The 11,464-nt window shown below is 30.2% G+C and overlaps 1 long non-coding RNA gene across 1 annotated transcript; it reads right to left on the bottom strand.

Moving 5' to 3' along the window:
• Positions 1–1,519: 1,519 nt before the first annotated feature.
• Positions 1,520–11,158, bottom strand: LOC123271632. The gene is made up of 4 exons (XR_006510929.1): positions 10,999–11,158; positions 6,031–6,033; positions 4,349–4,357; positions 1,520–1,535 (listed from the first exon to the last, which is right to left on the bottom strand). It is a non-coding gene; the product is annotated as an uncharacterized LOC123271632 (long non-coding RNA).
• Between the last annotated feature and the right edge of the window lie 306 nt (positions 11,159–11,464).

Genomic DNA, 11,464 nt, shown 5'->3' on the forward strand with positions numbered 1-11,464 from the left:
AATAAAATCGGCAAGGGACAACCGACGCTCTACTGGCATTCGGGTTGTTTCCTTCGAGATTTATTGACCTCAGACCGCCTGAGCAATTCGACAGAATTATAATTGGCTCGGGGATAATTTATTAATGAATTTACGACTTATATATGTATGTGTGTTCTGTGTTATATATAAATTCGCTACCGAATCGATCTACCGGAGTAGAGCGACACAAACTTAAATCGTTTCCTTCTTTCAGCCGATCCAATTTTCTTTACTACTATTTTATTTCTTTAGCTTAAAACACATAACTAAACTTTATCCTTTGTTTTTTATTCATTTTAAACGTGTATAATATCTTGAAAACATCATAAAATCGTTTGTAAAGCTTTTACGAGTAGACAAACGACTTGGGTAACGCATCAGGAAAATCGTAAATGCGGGAACCAGTCCGCGAAACATTTTTCACGGTCTTTTCATTCTCAATAGACCATTATTCTCTCTTTCTTTCAGTCCCATTAACTTTGAATTTTATATCATTATTTAAATTACTGAATAATTTTCTAAAAAGAAATAAAAAAAATTTATTTAATATAAATAAATATTTTTTAACTGTTAATAAATATATTTATTAAATATGAAAATAAAGTTAACCGACGTTTCAAAATTTTTAGAAATTTTTTATTGAAAAAATTTTAATTAAAGAGTTAAAAAAAAAAATTTCACATGTAAAAAACTTGAAAAACTATAAGTGCAATTTTTTAGAAATATCTTTTTAGTTGTAATTTAATTAATAAAAAAAACCACAAATTTTTAGTCGTCTGCTAACTTATGAAACTTAAATTAGCCGACAGCGAAAAATTTTTATTTTTTTTTTATTAATTGAATTAGCAATTAAAAAATATTTTAACAAATTGCACGTGTAGTTTTTCAAATTTTTTACATGTGCAATTTTTTTTATTAATTTTTTTGTAATAATTTTATTAATAAAAAAAATTCTAAAGATTTTCAGATGTCTGCTAATTTTATTTTCATTGCTAACTTCAGTGTCATTTATTAAATTATTTAGGTAATTATTTACAAGTGGGGTCTAACATTTTAATTTTCATTTTTTTGAACCAAATTTTTTTTTTAATTTTGATCTATTTTTTTTTTTAAATACATAAAAAAATGAATAATAAAAAAAAGGTTGCCATAATTTTAACAAATTTTCAAAAAAATTTATAAATTTTTTCAAAAATTGTGATATTCAATTTTTTATTTAAATTGTTTGTTTTTTTTATGTATTTAAAAAAAAAAAACATAAAATAGAAATTTTATCCAAAAACATAAGAGCCAAAATTTTTTCCAACTTTTGAAGGCAAAAAAACTATCGAAATATTAATTTTTTGATGTATAAAAATAAGCAGAATAAAAAAAATGTTAATTTTTCACCTAGATATGTCCAAAAATACGTTTGACTCCACTTGTAAATAATTACAATTATTTAATAAATTTTATAAAAAATTAAAAGAGTCCTCAGCAAAAAAAAAAGGTAAATTTTTAATTTTTTTTAAAACCTTAAAACTCTAAATAAAATTTAGTAACATATAACAGACCATAGAGCATGTAATTTGAACATATTTTTTTTCAGTGTGGAAGCTGGAGCTATTTAAGGTCATTAAGGGCCCATTAACCAAGTATAGTGCCCAGATAAAAAATGAGCCGATCACAAAATCTGTATAGTATAGGATGTTTTAAATACCCATACACACCACGGCTTCTAGAATATCACAAAGGGATAATTTGAGGAACCACGCCCACGGTAACCATAGTCAATTGGCATTTATAACTTCGTGGAAAAAAGGACCTGGCGTAAAGTGTCATAGCATATGTCCAGTAAAAACTAAAACTTTGAGAAAGATATTTGGAATTCAATTATGCTCTATTCCAAATGACCTTTTTCAAACTACAAAAACATTTAACTGCTCTATTATCCACATTTAAAGTTAAAATAACTATTCACATTGACAATACAATGAGCTTGGAGTCTGCTGAGAAGAGAGAAGAAGATGCTATGCTGATCATGATAATTTCCTGGTAAAGAAACTGTTTACAGCATCTCAAAAATAACTTTGAGAAATAAAAGTAAATCTGTGTGTGATTCCTGCTATTGCGGAGTTTGCTGGGCTAATGCCCGGAAAGTTAGCCCGTTTTCCAGATCAATGTGTTGGCGAATCAGGGCGCAGTTAGCTAATGCCAACTCGGGTGGTACAGCCCCCATGAGGGAGGTCCAAACCCCCAGCGACCACGCGATCACGTTACTTTATACACTTTGTACGTGCGTTCAGTATAGACAGTTGCATAAATCAACCTCTCACAGAAATCGTCATCCTATTGTTAATATATTTTCAGGTTATAGGTCCAGCACGATCCATCTATCATACACGGAAAAAAAGGTTCACTTGAGCCTAGAAAATATTTTTCTTCCTAATTATTTGCTTGAGAAAAAAAAATTTTTTTTTGAAGAAATTTCACTTATTCCAGCAAAATTAATTCTCTTGCTTTAAGAAATATGTATCTTGATCCAAGAAAATTTATTTAAGTCAAGAAAATCTTGTTGTTTTGAGAAAATTCAGCCTCTTGCTCCAAAAAATTTAGTTTTTGATAGAAGTAAATTTTCTTGTCTTGAGAAAATTTCTCTCTTGCTCCAATAATATGCTTCATTAATATTTTTATTGATTAACATGTCAATTAGGAAGATCAAATAATATTTCATCATTTTTTTTCATTCAATATGTATAATTGCACGGTAAAATAATATAAAATGGGTATCAAATATTCTCGAGAAAAATTTTCTCAAGGTGAAAAAATTTTTTTCTCAGCTGAAGTAGGTGGCGCTGCCTCCCTAAAGTATCTAAAAATCTTGATCAAATATAAAAATTTATTGTCTCAAGTATTTATGATAATTTGAATTAAGAAAAAATGACTTCCACCAAGAATAGAATTTAAAGAAAAATTTTTACTTCGGCCAAAACAACTTCGGTCTTCCTTCAGGCACCCGACAAATTTTCTTGAGCCAAAAATTTTGTTCTCCAGTCAAGAAATTTTTCTTTCTGTGTATAAATACAAAGGGAAGAAAAAAATTGATTAATCGACTTGGAAGTTGTCGATGTAAGGAGTTCCACTACCGGCGAATTAACTGCAGCGTTTGCAGAAGCCAAAAGAGAAGAACAATTAACTGGGGACAGAGTGGAAAGCGAAATTACATTACGGCTAAAACGATTCTCCATGCACTAGAAATGAAATCACGTGCCGTAATTCCCGGGCATTAAGGTAACCGTTTTAGCGAGAGAGCGCAGGTTCCGTAGCCATGGTGATCACAGAGCAACTCCACCCTTTGCACTGTCGCCAATCAATAACTTATGAAAGCATCATCCCCTTCTTTTTCTTATTCTTGGTCGTATTTTCTCCTATCTTCTTTGAGAAGACTTTAAAATCATAAAATTCCTTTTTTTTGGTGGTACGTGAAATATAAGCCGTAAAATGTCGGAGAGGGCTACATATATGATAGTTTAGTTAAGTTGAGTTTCCTCGGGATCTCATCGTGAGAATCACGAAAACGATTTGACACTAAGTTTTGATGGTGAACATGATATGGAGCCAATTCACCAGCAGCGTATCAGAGAAGTCTTACGCTCGATAAAATCCCATATTCTTTTCTTCCCCTACAGACCGTACACTGTAGAGACTCCTATTTGCTCCAAGGATTTAGTACGGGGCTGACATTTTTCACCAGCCACTTAAACGCTTTCTGCTATAATCTCTCGAGTATCGTCCTCATATTTTTCGATAGTTTTACCCCTCAAATACGGACATAGGTTAACACCTATAGAATTAATATTTAGATTTATTTAAGAGAAAAGTTGTACCGTACAACGTCACTGTACAAAGTCCTGGATTCAGTAGACCTGGTAATGTTTCCCTCCACTACCTCTTGACCCTTAATTAAATAGTCTTGATGTCTATCAGATAAATAATGTTGATTGTTTCTCGAAACTATGTTTATCAAATAGAAACTGAGCCAGAGCATTTTATATACTTACTTATTACACTAAATACAGACTTATTGATATTACTATCACTTATAAGTATTATTATTAAATATAATGTAACTGTTATTTTTTTTTCTACTGGAACCCGCTTAATGGCTTTGCTGTAGGGTTCAGTGTATTGTTTAAAATGAAATAAAATAAAATAGTGGGAGTATACTGAGTACCGAGAGTACTAGATGTAACTAATATTTTTCTGTTATAGTTAGTCGAGCTTAAATCCTTCACCATCAAGTTTCGAGTGTCCAAATTTAGAGTCAGTTTATAGCAAATAGTTTAACATTATATTTCTGTCAATTTAACCTCATTTTATATTGTTTGTTTAATTAAATTTTGTCTGTACCTAATTTGATATTAATTACTATACTTGATTTCTTTTGTATCAATCAACAATAAGTAAACAATACCTGTGTAGTTATTTTTAATAGTAAATAACTAATGTACGATGTATTATTTACCAAAAACACAAGTCTCGACATAAAACCTAAAAGAAAAAAAACTAAAATAATAAAAGAAGAAATAGAAAATGAAAATGAACAACACTCACCTCAATAGGACGGTTAGGTGGACGCTCACAAGAATTATGATTGTCTCACTGATTAAATCAGCGAGTGTTGAATACGTATTGTTTAAAATAAAATAGCTGGAGTATACTGAGTACCGAGAGTACTAGATGTAACTAATATTTTTCTGTTATAGTTAGTCGAGCTTAAATCCTTCACCATCAAGTGTCGAGTGTCCAAATTTAGAGTCAGTTTATAGCAAATAGTTTAACAATATATTTCTGTCAATTTAACCTTATTTAATATTGTTCGTTTAATCAAATTCTGTGTTTCTAATTTGATATTAGTTAATATACTTATTTTCTTTTGTATCAATAAACAATAATTAAACAATACCTGAGTAGTTATTTCTAACAATAGGCTACTGCCAAATGAATTTTAATTTTATAAATTTGACTTTTAATTCAACTACATACCTTTATTTTTAAATAACTAATCCCGTTAACAATTGAGCAAGACTCACATAATAATTTTTATGTAGTATAAATCCACAACAATATATTCAGCTGTAAGCATGTTTATATTATAGATTTAATTTACACTCCAATTATCTGTATGATTAATATGAGGTCTCAATAAACACCTTGGATATGACAGGCGTTTCAATTTGTCGACGATCCCATGACGATTATCAGCAAGTATATGAGTGTTTAGTTTGCTACGGTAAGAGATCTAAAAAGAAGAAATAAGTATTTAATTAGCATTTAAATTAAAGGTACACGTGGTTGAATTATGACCAAAATACCCAACTGAGTAGGTGTGGATCTACATTTTTACACTCTAAATTATTTTGAATAATACAATTACAATAATATATATTTATATGTATCGATGAAAATACTTTTTTAAAAAAGTAATAAGGTGATACAAGCCGAAACGTTAATAATGACTCTTGACTATAGATCATAATTCATTATGAGCTTCGGGTGACTTGAGGTGAGAACGATTCTCAGTTTTATGTACACACAGATATACCATCGGTTTAAATCGACTATTTTTTTATTTTATTTTTTTTTTTTGAGCACGTGGTGCGAGAGCTTTTCTTGTTAGAGTAGCAACACTCTGCATGAATCCTCGCCCTGGGCAAAAGTATCAGGAGCAAAAGGTACAAGAATTTACTCTCGTCCGGTCTCGTTAAAATTCTACCAAGTATTATTCATGTATATATGTTATATTTATATATATTAGTATATGTGTGTGGATACAAGAATAGACTTTTATTTTTAGTTTTATTAACAGCCTGGCAAAATACTTCCACCAGAAGGTGATTGTAAAACTGACGCCTTTATCTTCACAAACGAAATACTTGTCACTCATCATATGTTACTTATATAGCTAAATGTAAATAACATCATAAATTAATATTAAAACGTTTATTTCACTCTGAAAAAAACGTAAACAATCTGTCATATTAAAACAAATATTTTTATATTTTTTATATCTCATGTATAAGAGGAAATATTTAATTTTTTAAATTTACCATTGAAGATATAAATTAAGTTAGCGCTCATCAATCTTAGATCTTTGTGTATTTTCTACTTGGGTTAAATTTAAGTAGAACAAAGTTCGACCCAGATTACATACACTCATTTAATATACATTCAATTATTGGTAATGTATACGGTAAATGAATGTAAAATGCACCTGTCAACAAGCGATTAATTTTATTATTGTTAAATTCAATAAAAGTAGCAACCTTGCAGTCACTATATGACTGCCGTGACTTGTGAACTATAAATAAAATTTTGCTTTATTAAATAATGACTTTTATTAAATTGTACTGTACTTTCTTAAATATTGACGTTTTTAAAGATATAAGCTCATCTCGATGTTACACTTATCAAGAGCTTTCATTTGAGTACTCACATGCATTTTTGATATATTTTTCATATATACATATATATAATATATATTTTAAAGATATAAGCTTATCCCGATGTTACACTCATCAAGAGCTTTCATTTGAGTACTCACATGCATTTTTGATATATTTTTAATATATACATATATGTAATATATATATATATAAATATGTAAAATATATGAAAAATTGATGTGGGTACTCAAATGAAAGATCTTGATGAGTGTAACATCGGGATGAGCTTATATCTTTGAAAATGTCAATAGTTCACAAGATACAAGGTTATTTATTAACTATTGACCTTTTTAAAGATATAAGCTCATCCTGATGTTGAACTCATCAAGAGCTTTTATTTGAGTACTCACTTGCATTTTTGATATATTTTTCATATATACATATATGTAATATATATAAATATATGAAAAATTGATGTGGGTGCTCAAATGAAAGCTCTCGATGAGTATAATGTCGGGATGAGCTTATATCTTTAAAAATGTCAATATTTCATTAGATACAAGGTCATTTCTTAACTATTGACCGTTTTAAAGATATAAGCTCATCCTGATGTTACACTCATCAAGAGATTTCATTTGAGTACCCACATGCATTGTTGATATATTTTTCATATATACATCAACATATATGTAATATATATAAATATATAAAAAACTTGATGTCGGTACTCAAATGAAAGGTCTTGATGAGTGCAACATCGGGATGAGCTTACATATTTGAAAATGTCAATATTTTACTAGATACAAGGTCATTTCTTAACTATTGACTTTTTTAAAGATATAAACTCATCCTGATGTTACACTCATGAAGAGCTTTCATTTGAGTACCTACTTGCATTTTTTATATATTTTTCATATATACATATATATAATATATATAAATATATGAAAAATTGATGTGGGTACTCAAATGAAAGGTATCGATGAGTGTAACATCAGGATGAGCTTATATCTTTAAAAATGTCAATAGTTCACAAGATACAAGGTTATTTTTTAATAATGTATCTAGAGATAGAGCATTTTCGAATGCAGCCTAAATACTTATCATCATAAATTGACTATTGGTGAGAATAATATGAAACCATGAAAAGGCACAAATTCAAGTCAAGACTTTTCCAACGATACCAAATTTAACCATTTTATCATATAAATACTCTACAAAATTTTGTTTATTTTCTTAATGATATAGATTATACCGATAAATATTATATTTATTTTGTTGTAGCTTACCTCATGAGGTCATTAAATTAAAAATCTGAAGATTTGGTCGAGGAATAATCAAGATCCCAATAGACATGAGCTGATTAATCAATAAATTCTTGTCACTGAGATCACAAGTCTGAAGAATCTGTAATATTAAATCATTTGTGAAATATGCATCGTATATATATATTTATTTCTTGCTCCTTGAATGGTTAACTATTCAGGAACACACTCACCTTTGGAATAAATATTAATCATCAGGTAGCTCGGTTAGTTGACAGATACATTGAATGATAGATACGTGAATTTAAAGCGAGATTAAAAAAGGTTGCGTCTTTGATAATAAAACGGTAAGCATTCCTATCTAATATATATCTCGAAGATTTCGTTTAGTTTAAATATGTGTCATGATATGATAATCGATAATGTGGTCGGGAATAAGAAATAACTTTTATAATATAATATTATAAATAGCTCGATGACTAAAATGTTAGTGGATTTATTTATATTGAAAAAAAATTTATGCTGAAAAATAAAAAGTAGGATTGAAAATTAAAAGATAAAATTTTGGAGGGTTTTAAATTGAAGATGAGGGGGTTTATTTCCTCGAGGGTTTAAAAATAAAATTGTAAAAGGAGAAAAAATTAGGATGGAACAATAAACAAGATAATTTCGGGGACGTGAATTCCCGAGGAATCAATAAATTCAGATCGAAGTTGTAAAGTCGGTGAGCAGGACGATTAAGAGAAGGACATGGATTGAAGCCATCTTGGATTGGAAAACGTTTGGTCCAACCGATTGAATGTCTCCCTCGGCGAGTATTGTTCACCGGTGTTTTTTTAACGCTCTCGTTTTCTCACTCAGTACCTTTAGAGTGGCTTATTCTGTCTTGGTTTTTGAATGTGCAGTTGGTGTGTTTTTTATCTTCAACAGACTCCGGGAATTGAAAGCTCCGACTACTCCCAGTGGCTCATGGATCCTATCCGGCGAATCTTGGTATGGATCTAGCTTAGATATCCAAGAAGACTTCAAGACACATAGACGATTCTATTTCGCTGGCCGATAGGTGGATAAATAAAACGTTTATGGGCCCAGGATAGTTGAATGGTTTGACTAGTATAGTATTTTTTACTATATAGTTTGAAATGGGATTTTATCTCTTGATAGTCAACAATAACTTCCGGTTTTATTTTATAGGTAAGTGTTAGAATTAATATTTAAATTTATTTAAGAGAAAAGTTGTAGAGTAGGGTAGAAGTACCGTTTGTGGCCACTGTACCGTTTATGGCCATTTATTGTTCAAATAAACGAAAGAAATGAATTAATATTAATAAACCATTACAAACTCAATTTGTTTTAATATAAATTTTTTAAAATTCAACAAAAATATGGTTATAATATTCTAATTTTTTGTAAATTAATTCAAATGTTAATTGGCCAAAAACAATGCTAAGGTGGCCAAAAACGGTACTTCTACCCTATAACGTCATTGTACTAAGTTCTGGATTCAGTATACCTGGTAATGTTTCCCTCCACTGCCCCTTAACCCTTAATTAAATAGTCTTGATGTTTATCAGATCAATAATGTTGATTGTTTCTCGAAACTATATTTATCAAATAGAAACTGAGCCAGAGTATTTTATATACTTACTTATTATACTAAATACAGACTTATTATTATTACTACACTGATAGAAGGATTTAGTTCTATTTAATTAAGATATAGTAACAGATAATAAAAGATTTAGTAACAAACCTTTCATTACCAAATATTTAGTAGTATTTAACAAATAATTTATTGGTACTCAATAACTCGTTTATTGGTATCAAAGAAATTAATTTTTTAACTAATTTTAGCGTGTAACCTAACTTTTTAACTTAAAATAAATCAAAATAATTAAAATAAATAATTTTAAGTAAAAATATAAGGTATTGGCCGCGTTCAAGTTTACTAAGTTCTTGGCAGATCTTAACATATCTTGTAGCAACAACTTAAAGTAACTATATTGTTTTTTAAAAAAACCTATAATAAAACAATGCAAGATATATTTATTTAAGTGTGTCTAAATATTAATTTTTTGGTAGATAAAGTCAGCCCTACTCAGAACTTAGTAAACCTGAACGCAGCCATTATAAAGAAAAGAATCTCATTAAATTATATTTTTAACTTCCCGCTAAGAAAATCGAAGATTTTCAAAAATCGGCAAGTTATTGTTTTCACCCCGTTTTGCAAAAATCGAGTTTTCATCAGATCTCGACGTTTGAAGGTCACAGGAAGCTTCCCTGACTATCCCCGCGAGGTTGTCACGGTGTGTGTGTGTGTGTGTGTGTGTGTGTGTGTGTGTGTGTGTGTGTGTGTGTGTGTGTGTGTGTGTGTGTGTGTGTGTGTGTGTGTGTGTGTGTGTGAAAGTATGTGAACCGCTTATAACTTTTGAACGGCTTGACCGATTTCATCGCGGTTGGTGCCATTCGAAAGGACTTGACCAAACTTAGATTTTGAAAACTATTTGGACCGATTCAGATCAATAGATTTTGAGAAATCTTAAAAAAACTGAAAAAAAAATTTTTTTCAAATGTGGTTTTTTTGGAATAACTTTTAAACGGCTTAAAGGTTCAGTTCCAAAAACTAATCAGCTTTTAACCTCAAAAAACCACGTCGATCGCCACCAGTCCGGTCAAAATCGGTTGATTCGTTCGAGAGATATCGTGAACGAAAGAAAACCAAAAAAAGCGTTTTTTCGGAATAATTCCAAAATTCCTAGCGCGATCAATTCAAAATTTGAGATTCTTTGTGAGGCTTAAAAAACTGCGTCGAATGCTTCTAACCGCGTAAAAATCGGTTTATTCATTCAAAAGTTATTGCGGTTTTAAAATTCAAAAAATAGTGTCATCAAATCTCTATCAGACTTTTGAGCTCGAAGAGCTCAAAAATGTCATTGGTGCAATTTTAAGCGCCTAAGTATGGAATTAGCGGGAAGTTGCAGGAATGGCCTTTAGGGTCAACCGTTTTCCTAATTTTTTCGTTTGAGACATTTATAAAATTTTAAATTAAACAAGTTTTTAACATATTAATAATAGACAAATTGAAAAATGTTAACTAAACTCCACTGAGGAAAGACATAAATAGAAGACATTTATTGGGAGTATGTGTGTTTTTAAAGGTTTAATAAATCTCCCAAAATCGAGCTGAATAAAATAATCTAAGTCAGTTAATAGATTATGTATTACATAAACATTGGAATTAAATTAACAATTATTTTTTCTTCATGACCCATTATGTATGTATAAACTAAAGTTTTTTTCATGCCTACTGGTCAAGTGACTAGTGAACCTTATTCAAGCCAAGCGATGGACATTCCTGACATGTTATCAGAGAGATCCAGGTTCGATTCCTGGCTTGGTAACCTACCCCATTTATTTTTTCAAAGTTTATCTTTGCTCTCATGTAGTTTCTTTCATTTGTTTAACATCTTTACAACTCGAACAGATACCACAAAACTTCCAGCTTTACTAGTATTCAAGTTCGATGGACCCCATAGAACTAATGCCAAGAGAGAATGTCTCTCGACCAATAGTGCAGATGGAATGTCCATCGCTTGGCTTAAATAAGGTTCACTAGTCACTTGACCAGTAGGCATGAAAAAAACTTTAATTGGAATTAGAGCTTAGCTATCTACCGACAATACTTGCCGAAGAAATATTTAGTACCTATTATTAACCCTAGACTGGTCACCCTATGAGCGTGACGTCGCGCTC

Source organism: Cotesia glomerata, linkage group LG9 (assembly GCF_020080835.1).
Source record: "Cotesia glomerata isolate CgM1 linkage group LG9, MPM_Cglom_v2.3, whole genome shotgun sequence".
Lineage (NCBI taxonomy): Eukaryota > Metazoa > Arthropoda > Insecta > Hymenoptera > Braconidae > Cotesia > Cotesia glomerata.